The 15,671-nt window shown below is 39.2% G+C and overlaps 1 protein-coding gene and 1 pseudogene across 2 annotated transcripts in view; both read right to left on the bottom strand.

The window, feature by feature from the left end:
* The window catches only part of STK39 (serine/threonine kinase 39), a 293,703-nt gene that overhangs the window by 270,638 nt on the left and 7,394 nt on the right, over positions 1-15,671 (bottom strand). The window lies entirely within an intron of this gene.
* LOC126933124 (PHD finger-like domain-containing protein 5A) lies at positions 4,991-11,783 on the bottom strand (annotated as a pseudogene). Its single transcript, XR_007718429.1, has 2 exons — positions 11,658-11,783; positions 4,991-9,692 (listed from the first exon to the last, which is right to left on the bottom strand). The product of XR_007718429.1 is annotated as a PHD finger-like domain-containing protein 5A (transcript).

Genomic DNA, 15,671 nt, shown 5'->3' with positions numbered 1-15,671 from the left:
CATAAAAAGTGGTTTGGAATGTAAGCATTTCCGTTCATGATTTCCCTGTATGTGAAATGTTTAAGTGCTTAAGCTACCATAAGATTAATCCTTTTTTAACACCACAAAACCAGTTAGAGGATAAATATGTAGAAAGTAATCATTAAAATAGAAGGTTTGAAAAGAGAACTTTTATCTATCCTAATTATCCTATAGGAGGTGCTTAATTAATGTTTATTGCATGACAGTGAATTCTCTAGTCAGTGAATTCTCAATTAGCCATACCAATGGAAGGGTACACTGATGTGGAAAATATAAATAACAAGAGCCTTCACACACTGAGTACTTTCCACGTAAAACAGGGACAATAACACCTGTCCATTGGGTTGTTGTATGGACTACATGAGCTAACTGTGAAATGCATTTAGCCTAGGAGCTGACAAGTAGTAACAACTCCTCAGTGCTAACCGCTATTATCATAATCATCATTGTCATTTTCTATGTATTACACATTCATGATCTGTAAACCTTAAAACAACTCTGCAAGGCCAATATGATGATCCAGATTTGGTCCTGAAACACCACAAAGCACAATGAGGCCACTAAGTAACTGACTCTCAGTCACAAATCTAGCAAATGATGCCACTGGGTTCTGAACCAGGGTCTGACTGGAGTTGCCTCCAATTGCCGGGTGATGCTACTTTAAAAATAGGGACCTTTCTTCTAGAAATTCACTTCTTGGCCAGGTGTGGTGGCTCACGCCTGTAATCTCAACACTTTGGGAGGCCGAGGAAGGCGGATCACTTGAGGTCGGGAGTTCAAGACCAGCCTGGCCAACATGGTGAAACCCCGTCTCTACTAAAGATACTAAAAAATTAGCCGGGTGTGGTGGTGTGCGCCTGTAATCCTAGCTAATCAGGAGGCTGAGGCAGGAGAATCACTTGAACCCAGGAGGCGGAAGTTGCAGTGAGCCGAGATTGCACCACTGCACTCCAGCCTGGGTGACAGAGTGAGACTCTGTCACAAAAAAAAAAAAAAGAGAAAAGAAATTCACTTCTTGTCCTGAAGTTTGAGAATTGTAAACCTAGGTCAGACAGCAAAAGCAGAGGAGGCAAAGAGGACCATAGCAAGGGTGAGGGCTTTGCCAACAGCCACGACTAGGTTCAGATCCAGCTACATGACCTTCAACAGACTGTGATCATCCAAGTCTCTGCCTCCTGATTTGTAAAAATGAGATAATCACACCAACCCTCGCAGGAATGATGAAAGGATCATGCGTAAAGTATGCTGAGTAATTGGTCCAGTCCTCGGCACACAGCAGGTGCTCCGTAAGTGTTTGTATCAGAATTATCTGGTCGACCTGAATTGCTTTTAAAAGTCATCGTGGTATGGAGGAAAAAATCCCTCCCAGAATTTTGACTTTGAATATTTTTTCTAAAGCTTACTCTACCTCAAAATATAAAGTAAAATTCTCCCCCAGACTCAAATAACTTCTATTACACATAATTTTTCTTTTGTCATGTATTACTTTACACACATAAACACAGAAAAATATATTTTGCCTCTGTAAACACAAAGAAAAAAATTATATATAGTCATATGTTCTATATAGAATCATATTCACATAAACTTTGGCACTTATAAGGGGAGAAAGAAAAGAGTATAATGAAAATTAAACCAAAATATAAAAGAATAGGAAATTCTTTTAAAAAATCGCTCTCTTGGAGCACTGTTATGCTACAAGATAACTGATGAAGAGGCTCTATACATACATATGTACTGATCATGATGCTGATAATAATGCTGATAAAGACCCATCAGCATTAAAAAAAAAAAAAAAAAAGGATAAACAAGGGGACACAGTCAAAGGGAATATGGTTCAACTGATTATTTAAATCTGGTAATCAGATAAACCATCAAATCTATAATAACATAACAGTAGGAAAATTCACTTCATTATTGCATGAAATGAAAAGTAAAAGAAAGCGCATTTGCAAACGCACACTAAGCCAGGCTTTAGGTGATTTTCAACTCTCCACCAAAGCAATCAAATAGAGATTAACATGCCTGTCAGCTGAAACCAGGCTGTCAAAATGAAAGCCTTAAATTACACATGTCCTTACCAAAAAGGATTTAAAAGATTTTTCTCCTAAATAATAAGGAGCACTCCATAGTTTTTAATAAAATAATAATGTTTAATTTTGTATATGTACTAAAAAGGCATTTTTAAGGAGATTAAAATGCAGATTCAAGACCACCAGAAGAAACTTGCCAACACGAAATCAGACCATTTGGTCATCTCTTCCGAGTATGTTGTTCATTTGTCTTTTACCCAGCAACAATTCCTGCAAAATGATAATCAAAACAGCCTTTTGGTAAACAGGAGCTTAAACACTGCCTCTCAAATCAGATTGCATTTCAAGTGATCTGAAACCAAACTAAGAAAGCACTTTGTGAACATCGTTTTCATTTTAAAAAGTCACAGGGAAATTGCCCTTTGAGGTTCTGAGGGACACAGACACCAAAGTTTAGGACTCAGCAGTTCATGATCACTGACACATCCAACCCTCTAGACATCATTTTGAAAGTGAAGCAGAACGGGGTTCAGGAGGAAGAGAACAGGGGAAAAAGGGATACTTAATAGTGACTCTCAAGAGGAAAACAAAGCAACCATGAGAAATCTTCCAGAGGATATTAACAAACTTTCATCTCTGAAACACTGGATCACCAAATACATCATAAAATTTGGGAGGATCAGATTCTCTTCTCCATATCCACGGAGAAGATACTGCTGATAAAACTATTGACATAGGAAAATTAGTTCCTCAAAGAGTATCAGGTTCCAAGTATATTTTTCAGAATTTTTTCACCATTACATAAACAGGATGAGCTACTTCATAGTACTCAAAATCCAGCAGAAAAGGCAAGACCAGACCATATCTCAGGATTCAGGTATCATTATTTCAGAATTTAAGACAATTTACAACTGAAACCGGGCATAAGATTTCCCGATTTACAATCCATAAGGAAAAAGGGAGGTTCTTCCTAGGGAAGAAAGTTATTTATTGACTCAAAATAATAAACTGCTCTTTAAACACATTGTAAGTATATATTTTAACAAAGAAAGTACATTAGATCAGGATTACATTTTGCTGATTGGGGTGATATGTCGTCTCTGTCTCTTTCTTTCCTTTTAAAGCCAAGTGTCACCTTAGGTGACCAGTTACTTACCTAAGAGTAACATTACATAAAACACTCACTAGTGGTGCCTGCCACACTTGTGATTCCTTCCCAGGCAGGAACTTCCGAGGCTACACCCTTATCCAAAGAGGGTGCCTGAGTTTAGGGCAGTCAGGAGTTCTATGAAGGGACTCACTAAAAACTAGATTCTCAATCTTTGGGGTTAAGATTGGGAAGTAAAGACAGAATCCAGCAATTAGCAGCCACACTTGTGGCTAACAGGGAAAGAAGAGAGAGGGAGCTATGAATGAGCCAAAATTCTGACTAAGTAGAAACGACATGACAGAGAAGATATGCACAGAGAGTAGATAAGAAAGCCAAGTAAAAACAGCCAGAGAAGCAGGTAGGCATGAACAAAGCAAACACACACTGATTGGCTGGTTACACTAAGGTTAGAGGATCCAGAATAGTGAGGACCCAAAATTTCCTGCTGCTGAGGCCTTATCCACTTCCCAGTCCATACATAGACATTTCACTGCAATTCCCAAGACCGAGATCCTCAACTTTTCCAGGGATGCTAGAAAACCCAGGATTAGGGATGAGATTCCTGTCCCCCTATTCCCACATCTATCTTTATAAAGAATGCCCCATTATTTGGGTTATTTTAGTGAGTCCCTGTTCCTTATAACCTAAAGGGTAGATTAACCAATTTTGTTATATTCTATGATCCAGACTTCTCACCAATTCAAAAAAATTTTCCATAAATTTGCTCATATGAATAAACTTCATCACACTTCATTTTTTAGACCATAAGTGATGCAACTTTCGTTCCCTAAACTGAGGCGATAATTTTTTTCTTTTCCAATCCACAATTACCCAACCATCCCACCCCACCCACCATTTTCTCCTAACCTTAGATATTTTAGGTCTGGGTCAAATCGGGAATAAGGCAAGATGCCTTCTCACTCTAACTCCCTGTTACCTTTAAGGTCAGTAATGGGAGCAACTAAGCTAGCATTTAATTAGTACAACTGGAAAAAATTTTCACAGTGTCTATCAAAAGTATAAATGCAACACCACTGGCCCTAGCCATCTGAAATTCTGGACATCTATCCCACAGAAATAATAAAAACTTGGAAATAATAAGTTCATCAAGAAAGGAATTAGTTAAGTAAATTAAGCTGTACTCATACAACAGAAATGGATCCAGAATAGGTATTTTTAAAGGAGGTGGATCTCTGAGAAATGGCCTGGAATGACAGCTGTGAATATTTATAATGTGTACACTTTACTAAAAATATTTACAGAAAATATACAGAAGTAAAATACCCAAGTAATATATATTACTTTGAAGAGGTAAAATTTACAGGTTGCAGAACATTATGTATAGTTTCCACATTACATGTAAAATTATTACATTTTGGAAAAATCTTTATATAGATGTATACATAGAAAAACATCTGCAAGGACACACACTAAACTGGCTATACAGCCCATCTCTGGGCAATGAAAGTTGGGAGCTATTTTCATCTACTTGATTCACAAATATTACACATTTGTAACTTTAAAAACTTTTTAAATAAAGACTAGTCATGCCAAAAGCTATTTTGTCCTTTTGTTCTAAATACTATAAAATCATTAAAATTTAGAAGACCACAAAATTCAACATTCATATCATCAAATTAAATTCCTATTCATTTCTCCCACACCCGTATGAAATCATTTAGCTAGCTCTACAAAAAGATACCACATATTTAACTCATCTAGAAAATCCTCACACTGCCAGCTCTAGGTTTGATACGAAGTCACTATGAAATCCAAAAGTCACTACTCTGTTCAAACATATCCACAAACAGTAAGAAAGTTACTGACTCTTAACTTCTCTGTGGCAGAACTTTTTGTAAAACAATTTTTTTTTGAGATGGTATAACAGTACAATTTCCTTCCTTCTATTATTTCTAAACTAAAACAAAAAACAAAAAAACTAAAACAGTCTGCTGTGTCGCCCAGACTGGAGTGCAGTGGCGCGATCTTGGCTCACTGCAAGCTCCGCCTCCCGGGTTCACGCCATTCTCCTGCCTCAGCCTCCTGAGTAGCTGTGACCACAGGTGCCTGCCACCATGCCTGGCTAATTTTTTGTATTTTTAGTAGAGACGGAGTTTCACCGTGTTAGCCAGGATGGTCTCGATCTCCTGACCTCGTGATCTGCCTGCCTTGGCCTCCCAAACTGCTGGGATTACAGGTGTGAGCCACCGCGCCTGGCCAAAACAATTTTTCTACCAATTGACGTGCCAAATATCAGAATAAGGTGATCCAATAGTATCTGGAAGACAAAAGGCAAAGTATAATAGATACTCCTAAAAAATCTAAATTGTAACACAAACATTAAGATTAGATTGTATTAGATATATTCTGTGATTCTGAAAACATTTAAGTATGAGAAAAAATACACTTATACACTTTGCAGTAATCATAAGGCATGCTTGCCTATCAGTGTATGCCAAAATCTCAAGAAACAAAATCACTTTTGCCAAGCAAGTATTAATCTAAGACTAGTTTATTTTACTTGCTCTGACAAATTAAATGTGAAAGTACTGGGAATACAAAAAAAGTAGACATTTCCAAAAATATCAATTTACGCTTTTTTTTTTTAAAGTCCTATGCTAAGTAAATATATACTCCTACATCAAAATTCAAGCAGTATCTAGCCTTGGGTGATAAGGTTATTTTCCTGCTTTTCACTCATCAGTGTTATATAAATTTTCTACAATGACCATATATTATTGTTTGTATAATATTTGAGAAGTTTAAAATAGGGCCAGGCTCAGCGGCTCACACCTGTAATCCCAGTACTTTGGGAGGCTGAGGTGGATAGATCACCTGAGGTCAGGGGTTTGAGACCAGCCTGACCAACATGGTGAAACCCCATCTCTATTAAAAATACAAAATCAGCCTAGTGTGGTGACACATGCCTGTAATCTCAGCTACTTGGGAGGCTGAGGCAGGAGAATCGCTTGAACCAGGAGGCAGAAGTTGCAGTGAGCCAAGATTGTGCCATTGCACTCCAGCCTGGACAAGAGCGAAACTCCATCTCAAATAAATAAATTAATTAATTTAATTTAATTAAATAAGCTTGGAATTTTTAATAACCTCAGAGATCCAGATAACATCTTTTTCTCAGTGCTTCTTCCTTACATGAGAAAGGAACCCAGGTCAGCCACGGGAAGGACGCGCTACAATTCTAATTCCACGTCCAGACCTGTCTTCCAATGTAATAAACAGGTCACTTAGCCTTTAAATCTCTAACTTTATAAAGATAACACTTAGCCCTCTTCCCACATCTAAAAGCGTATAACATTTTATGATAAGGGCTTTTACCAGAAAGACTTTACAACTTAATAAAAGGTAAAATAGGCCAGGCGCGGTGGCTCACGCCTGCAAACCAACACTTTGGAAGGCCAAGGTGGGTGGACCACGAGGTCAGGAGTTTGAGACCAGCCTGGCCAAGACACCAGCCTGGCCAAAATGGTGAAACCCCGTGTCTACTAAAAATACAAAAATTAGCTAGGCGTAGTGGCAGGCGCCTTATAATCCCAGCTACTCCAGAGGCTGAGGCAGGAGAATTGCTTGAACCCAGGAGGCAGAGGTTGCAGTGAGCTGAGATCGCACCACTGCATTCCAGCCTGGGCGACAGAGCAAGACTCCAACTCAAAAAATAAATAAATAAAAGGTAAACAGTACATCTCCCATTATTTCTAAACTAAAAAAAAAAAAAAGAACTAAAAAAAATGAAGAGGGGCAACTCTGTAATTCTGTCAATAACTGTTATTAAGCTTCTAATATTTCTATCCTAATAGGCCAGCAATTCTTCTTGAAAAACTGTGAAACATGGAATAAAATATTGCTGGACTGACTTCAAAGTAAAGAAACTTCCTTAATTATCTAAGCAACAATCTACCTTTAAATTGAGTGATACACAGACAATGTGTTATTTTTCCGGCTGTGACAAATCTAGCTCATGACTTGTAGGTGGCAGGAGAAACAAATACATATGCATGCAAACAATCTATATTTTTAATGTGGTGTTGAGTTTTAAGAAACTCAGTCTGGAATAAAACACCTCAAGGCTAAAAAAGGATCAGCATTACACACACACACCCTCCCTCACCCTTCAAATATCACATTGGAATCAACATTTTTAGATTGTTTAGCAAGCGACACACTCCCGAAGTCACTTCTATAGCAAAAATCACTCTGATGCTTAGTTCATACAGCAATGAAACCTATAGTCCATGAAACCTATAAACCATGGCACTATAACAATGAGAGTGTAGACAAGGTTGTTGGGTAATAATTTCCCCTAACACATGTGAAAAACAAAAGTTAGATGAATGACAAACATTGTATATTCATCTTCCTTGTGCTAAATTAAGCTGCTGTGGCAAGGAATCTGCAAAATGGCAATAAGAATTCCTACCATCCTTGTATACACATCCCTCTGCCATGTGATTTTACCACTCCTCCCAAAAAGTAGAAAAATCTATTTCCTTTCCCTATGAATTTGAGCTGGCCTTGTGATGTGCTTTAACCCACAGAATGTGGCAGAGTGGCATTGTGTGACTTTCCAAGACTAGGCCTCAAGAGTCCTTGCAGCTTCCATTCTCACTATCTTAGAACACTGCTGCAGTCAAGAAACAAAGTTCAGGCAAGTTTCTTTCAGGATGAGAAATCAGTGAAAAGTGAGGGCCAGTCAACAGCCACCACCAACCACCCCACACGCAAGTGAGACCATTTGAAAACAGAGCCCCAGCCAAGCTGACCGTGGGTCTGACCCCAAACTGAAGAATTGCCCAGCCCAGCCAAACCCAAATTGCTAACTTGTATTATAAGCAAGTAAAATGGTCCTTACTTTAAGCCACTAAGTTTTGGGGTGGTTTGTTATACAGCTATAGATAGCTGATACAGTGAATTTCAGAATCCATGATGAGAGAACCGAGCCTTTCAGTCTGTCAGAGGCACCCTTGATGGCAAAACTTCAAAAGAGGTACCTACCTCGACAAGAGGCTGCTGCTGAATCATCCTTGGAAAAATTACACTCTCCCTGCCAATTTCCTTGCCTTGACCCCTTGTCAAGTCCTGCAAATTGTAAACTTGGAAATGCCCCCAAATTCTTATTCTCCCCCTTTCTCAGACCTGCTCAGGTCTGAGGTCTCTTGAGGTCTCTTGCTGCTGTGTACTAGTCTTTGCCTCAGAATCAGTCCATCCATTTTCTCCCTGGCTTCGCAGACCTGACTGTAGAATCCCATCCACCACCCTACCAAACTCCTCTCAGCCACCATCAGCTTTTACTTTTGCAATCCCTACCTCTGTGCCAACGGCTCACTGTAATCTCCAACCAAGTCCTAGTCTTATCACTTCTATGAAATAGTGATCCAGAATTTATTACAAATAATAGTAAACAAAACTGATGGTAAACAACTAACAGCACTATCATGCTAAAGAGTCATTCTGTAAGGTTACATACTTATTCCAATACAAATACCATTGCTTAAAACATTTTTGGAAGTATTTTAAAAGCAAATTAATGTCACCTTAGAAAATTAGTCTCATTTCTTCATAGGAGGACTGATAGAAATGGCTAATTTTGTTGTTGTTGTTGTTGTTTACCAGAAAATAAACACCACCTTTATCAAAATAATAACAACAGAAAGGATTTTCAATTTCTCAGAAGGAAAATAACATGACACCAGCACAAGTGTTAAAAGAGTAAATGGCTACACTTCTTATTCTGATAGCTTCCCACCACACTCCGAAGGTTCCTCAAGGACAGCTGCCACCAGAGCTGCTGCAAGAACATACTTTTCACTGGGCGTAGCTTCACAGTCAACTCCTCAAGCAAAGACTAAAATACTATTTCTTTTTAGAAGATCTTGGTTGAGGGAGAACATATCAATATGGAGAACAGATCTTTGCTTCTCGAATTCAAGAAAAACCATTAACTAATCTATCAATTTTCCTCTGATACAGTGTGCCAGAGTGCTCTGTGAAGAATCCTTTTCCATCCCTACCACGTGTCCAGGTGAAGGGAGAGGAGGAGGTGGCCAAGTGCCAGTACACTAGCAGACACTCCTGGTGATGCTCTGGGCTCCGCTCCCTTTCTGCTGGTAGTAGTAGGCATCTTTTCTGGCAGCTGCAGCAGCTTGATGTGGGGGGAGGAAGGGGCCACCCACCAATCACCTCTTCTTGAAGCCGTATTTTCTGCGTTCATAGAAGAGATCTTAGAGCCCCTCAAATTGACAATCTTTGGGCAGCCATCTCTGTCCTTCTCCTGGATGGTGCACTCCTTACAATAATAGGCACCAGAGACTCCAAGACCTCCACGGATCACACGGTGCCCCTGGTAAGATCCATAGTTACACTCATCACATCATCAGAGTGCAGGGACACACACAGGAGTCACAAATCACACACTCGCCATCACATTTTTCACCCAGTCTTCCGATGGCAACATCAGCCTGCTTGTGGCAAAAGATCTAAGTTTTCATTTAAAAAAAATGTAGCTATAAAGTAAAAATGGACACCCTCCCACACATCCCCTGAAGGAAAGAACACTTTCTGTATATAACAATTCTGATATGATTAATTTAAAGTCAGTCATACCTCATAAAGATCATCTTTCCTATTTTTGTCACTCCCTCTCTTCCAGGTAGCTCCAAAAGACAAGGAAATATTTAGTTTTAAACAACTACATATGGCTAAAAATAATTTCATTTTTTAATATGATAGATGAACAAAACGAGCATCCAACTGTAAGTTTTACCTGTCCTAGTCACTGGAACTTCAACTATCCCCCTTTTCCATAAAGGCTGTTTAAGCAAAAATATAAGTTACAAAGCTGCCTATATTATCTATTTCCAATGGGCTTTAAAGAACAGGACATGAAGGCCAGGTGCAGTGGCTCACGCCTGTAATCCCAGCACTTTGGGAGGCTGAGGTGGGCAAATCACGAGGTCAAGAGTTTCAGACCAGCCTGTCCAACATGGTGAAACCCTGTCTCTACTAAAAGTACAAAAAAATATTAGCTAGACGTAGTGGCGGGTGCCTGTAATCCCAGCTACTCGGGAGGTTAAGGCAGGAGAGTCGCTTGAAGCCGGGAGGCGGAGGTTGCAGTGAGCCGAGATCGTGCCACTGCACTCCAGCCCAGGCAACAGAGTAAGACTCCATCTCAAAAAAAAAAAAAAAAAAGAAAAAAAGAAAAAAGAAAAAAGAACAGGACATGAAATTATAGCCTTCAGAAAGTCTTGTAGCATTTATGAAGACAATCAGAAAAATGGCTACAGATGAACTGAGAGGCTCAGCATCTCTTGGCCCTAGAGATCAGAGATCGTCACTTGTTAAACAACTGGTGGGTATTTATTAAAGATAAACACTCTAGCCCCGATCTTGACTTATGCCAAAAATATTACTATTCTTAAGTTCATCCTAATGATCACAATTTGAAACTACACAGAAACACTTTCCCTAGTCCTATTTCAGCCACCCCCGACTACTGAAAGGTGCCATATTAAAAATGTTTCCACAACAACTCGTGTTTAAGGTCAGGCACTGGGTTTAAGACTTCAGAAACTTGAAAGGGCATATACAAGGAAAAATTTTAAAGGGATTACATAGTAAAACATTCTCCGCTACAGCTCCGGTCACTCAAGGGACACTAAATGTGAGAAAGCACACACTGTTCCTGAATTGCCCAAAATTAAACCCACTTAATCCCCCTATACAGATTTTTTTCCCCACCCCTCAGTCATTAATTCCTTCTCCCAAAAGAGCAGGTACCCTACCCAAATAGTGCTTGCTGAGTTTGAATTTCTATTAAGGTACTGGCTTAAATGATGTTTTACTTGCTTTGTAAGGATAAACTATTAATCCTTGAATCACTCAAATACCAAAATGTTTCTAACTCAAAGGAAAAGAAGGGACTACGATTCAAATTCACCGTTTAAGTGACTAAAATTAATTTTGGTATTATTTTTCCTAATTAGGGTTAATTTCAGAATTTCTCTGTAATTTCATTTTTTAAACCTATATAATCAGTCCCTTCTTCATAACATAAGACAAACCGAAGTGATTTCTGACTACGATATCCAACCCAAAGACTCTAAAATGATCTTTTTAAAGAAATGTCACATTTAGATATTTCTGAAAGTACTAGGTTTCATTTGGACAGAATCTGTGTTTAGCCATCACAAGAACATTTCCAAAATGATGTAAGTCAGTAAGATAAAAACTTATACTTCAAAACTATCCTCCTGAGTCAACAGGGGTATCTGTTTCACCACACACAAGAATACTCTTCCTCTGAAAAGATGAATTGACTAGCTTGCAAATAGGCAGAGTGAAAACAAAAGATTTTTTAAAAATCAGGTGATGCGTGTCTCCTTTTTAGTAAGTCAGTGGCAATACCTTTGCATGTTATAAAAAGGTGGCCTCATACTACTTACAGCCATTATAGTAGTATTTAGCCAGTCTTTGAACACTTTCAAGAAATTACCATTCAGCACCATCCCATACAACTTTCTGTGAGGAGGGAAACAGTCTGTATCTGCACTATCCAACAAGGCAGTCATAGCCACAGTTCATTAGTGAGCACTTGAAATGTGGCTAGTGCAACCAAAGGACTATATTCTATTTCTTTAATTTTACTTAATTAATTTAAATGTAAATAGCCACATGTGGTTAGTGGCTACCAAGCTAGACAGTGTGGTGCTAGCCCCTTTCTTCTGGGAACACTGCTGCTGCTCTGTTATAAAATACCAGCCCCGCCTAAGGGACCACCTCCCTCCAACTAATGATCGGTCATGCAGTATGTCTATTTCACGTACTTTTCGTCAACCCTCAACTTCCTGCTCCTCAACCTTACTTTACAACACACATCCACCTCCACCTCACTGACAGATGATCACCCAAGATTAAAAATATAATCTACTGTAATAGGCCAGGCAAAAGGTGATGGCTGAAATGAAGACACTGTATGTTTACATATAACCTGGTTACATGTTAAATAAACATGCCCTGATGAATAAATATAGGTAAATAAAAATCATTTTAATGCCCCTAAAGGCATAGCTTTTTACTGATTCCTACATAATAAATATGTTCTCAGATATATTTTTACTCTATTAAAATTGAGTCATAGGCCGGGTGCAGTGGCTCATGCCTGTAGTCCCAGTACTTTGGGGAGGCCAAGGCAGGAGAATCACTTGAGACCAGGAGTTTGAGAAGAGTCTGGGCACCATAGTAAGATTCCATCTCTACCAAAAAAAAAAAAAAAAAAAAAAAAAAAAAAGTTTTAATAGTTTAAAATTTATTGAGTCAATAATCTTTTTTTTTTTTTTTTTTTTTTTTTTTTAAGACGGAGTCTCGCTCTGTCGTTGCCCAGGCTGGAGTGTAGTGGCGCGACTGGAGTGTAGTGGCGCGATCTCAGCTCACTGCAACCTCTGCCTACCAGGTTCAGGCAATTCTTCTACTTCAGCCTCCTGAGTAGCTGGGATTACAGGCATGTGCCACCACGCCCGGCTAATGATTTTGTATTTTTAGTAGAGACAGGGTTTCACCATATTGGCCAGGCTGGTCTCGAACTCCTGACCTTGTGATCTGCCTGTCTCGGCCTCCCGAAGTGCTAGGACTACAGGCGTGAGCCACCGCAGCTGGCCCAAGTCAGAAACATTTCTAACATCTGTCTTTACACCAATAAGGAAACAATGTGATATAAGTGGAAGAAAATATTGAATTAGGGCAGAATCATGAGTCTGGGATCCTAAGGACTTCGTGGCCATAGGCAAGTTTCTTCAACTTTGGCCATTAGAGAGTTTTCAGTTACAAGACAAAGCAGCTGGGATGGATTTTTTTTCCTTTGGTCTCTTCTAAAATTAAATTTCCTAATTCTCTCTATACTCTTGTGCCACCCTAGGAACTTACTTATAAAAGCCAGCAATGACCTGCCATTCTTTCCCCAGGAACCCCCATCTGCTGCTCCTCTTCCTCTGCTTTCTTGAGGCACCCCATAATTAAACAAAGAGAGATAGTGACATTGCCAGAGAGAAAGAAAGAGAACCAGATGATTCAAATTAAAATCTAAGCTACACAGGATAGGTCAATAGGCACTAACCCCCCAAAATATAACTCTTTTTCAATCCCCAGACTAAACAGAGTAGGAAATAAGCAGTTGGAATACCCTTAATACAAACTCTGGTTCAAATTGATGCAACCAGTTCAAAACAAAATCATTGATTCTTCTAAGAATTAATCCACAGAATGATTATGAGAAGTCTCACAACTATCACAGGTCACTGGCTTCCAAAATACTCCCTGAATGAAGATCTATCATAGAGGTCATCCACCTCTACTTTCCATCTAGTTTTTCTGACAAATAGCTCCAGTGGTAACTAAAGGTTAGAAACCTAAACCCATAAATGTCAATAAAATGTGTATTTTTACCTAAGGGAAGAATCCCACGAGCACCCCCAATACTAGGCTTCTGAGAATTATACTAAATGCCACTTACCTGGAAGAGGTTTCAAAATAAAATCAGGGATAATATGAATGTAGAGGTCTCTACCATTTCTATCTTAAAATGTTTCCCCATATATCAAACTACACAATCAGTTTAAAAGGTCAATTCATCTCAATCCTCAATGTCCAAGAAGTTTCTTAAAGCTAAGCCAGAGTTTATTCTCAAATGACTATTTGGCAAGTGAGAAGAAATTTGAAATATATCATTTACTCACAACAGATTCCAAAGTATTTATCTAAATCAACTCTAGAAATAAAGTACTGCCAATCCATTCTCTAAAGGATTTTTATTTCTCTTCTGCTTTTCAGTTAAGCCAAGTCTGAAATGCCTTTTTAATTAATATATTGAATTCTTGTCTAGTATCAAAAACTTGGCCAATTAATGGCAGATAGGGAAAAGAGAAACACTTGAATCACTTCGACTAAGAGCTGTTTTGGTATAATCTAAACAAAACTATCCTAGAGGAGAATGTATGACTTCACATGATTACATGGGGAATTATATTTAAATAGGAAAAAAAACTTTCCCAAAAAGTACACTGTAAAGGAATTATAACATCTATTAGATCGGTTTTGACTTAAAAAGAATGACCTGGTTCTATGGTCTTAGCAGGTACCACACCCACCCTATCCTGTCAGTCCCTTAAAAAAATATTTTTATAATTTATAAAAATAGAACTCCTGCCATCATAACAACCTTTGAAAGCCACTTGTTCTGCAGTTCCGCTCCTGTGTTTCACCTATATCCCTGATGGTCTCCAGCAGTCCTGATTCCTACACAGGAAGACGTTCAACAGCACTTCAAGGTGAGCGTTATATATAAATACATGAACAGCAAGAGACAGAGATCACTGGTATACTCAAGAAAACAAAGCTCTAGAGCTTTTGAAGGGCAGTGTGGGACTTCCCCACTCCACCCTACAATGTCTATGGATGCCAGAACTGTGGCAGGGAGCTCTGGGTCCTTTCATCCAGCCAGAAAGGCCACCTCTCAGTCCTATGACCTCAGGAGAGCCAGGCCTCTGCATGCCTACCTCCACAACACATGCAGGTGGATGCACTCAAAGTGCTTACTCTTCATCTGTGAGGATTAATGAGCTAATTTCTACAGAGTCCTTTAAGCTGATTGGCCCAAACGCAACTAAATAAGCACCATAATTAACCACAGGCAAGATCAAATCCTCAGGATCCAGCGAGGCAAATTTTTAGACGTCAGGCAATGTTCCTCTTCCACAAGGTGGGGAGGGAGTATTTATCCAAAACTCACACCTTCATCCAGAAAACATTTATTAAATACCTATTATGACATGCGGGGTATGGAGATGAGAGACCCTGTCCTCAAAGAAGACTTAACAGTCTACAGCCAGGCTAGCAAGGAAGAAACAATTTGCAGACAGTATGAGAACTGCCAGGGAGTGAAAGACCCAACAGAGCCTGAAGGGCAAGTCAGGAGCGGGGCTCTAGAGGCAGAGATTATTTGTGTGACAAGAAACCACCTGTTCAGGGTATGAGAAGGGAGGCCCAGTCAGGGTGCTGGTTACATGGTGTGTTCAATTCATGAACATGCACCAAGATATACATTTTTTATATGTACACTTTTCCACATGCAAATTATACTTCAATAAGGGCGATATTTAAAAGAAGAGACAGAGCTCTTTGCTACATAGATGAAAATGGAAGGAAGGATCTTGGAATAAGGGTCTTGGAATGGTGTTCCAAGCAGAGGGAAATCTTGCCTAGAAGAGGCATTTCAGCAACTGCAAAACGTTCCCACTGGCTGGAGAGTCTGTCCTGAGACTGGAAATGACAAGATGTGGCTGAAAAGGGAGGCAAGAGACAATTCCCAAAAGACCTTAAGCACTGTGCTTCAAATTAGTCTTGAGAGTTTCAGCCTGGGAGAAACGTGATAAAGAATTTTGGTATATCAGTATCATTCTGGTAGC

Source organism: Macaca thibetana, chromosome 12 (assembly GCF_024542745.1).
Source record: "Macaca thibetana thibetana isolate TM-01 chromosome 12, ASM2454274v1, whole genome shotgun sequence".
Taxonomy (NCBI): domain Eukaryota; kingdom Metazoa; phylum Chordata; class Mammalia; order Primates; family Cercopithecidae; genus Macaca; species Macaca thibetana.
This window is presented reverse-complemented; position numbering and strand designations above follow the sequence as displayed.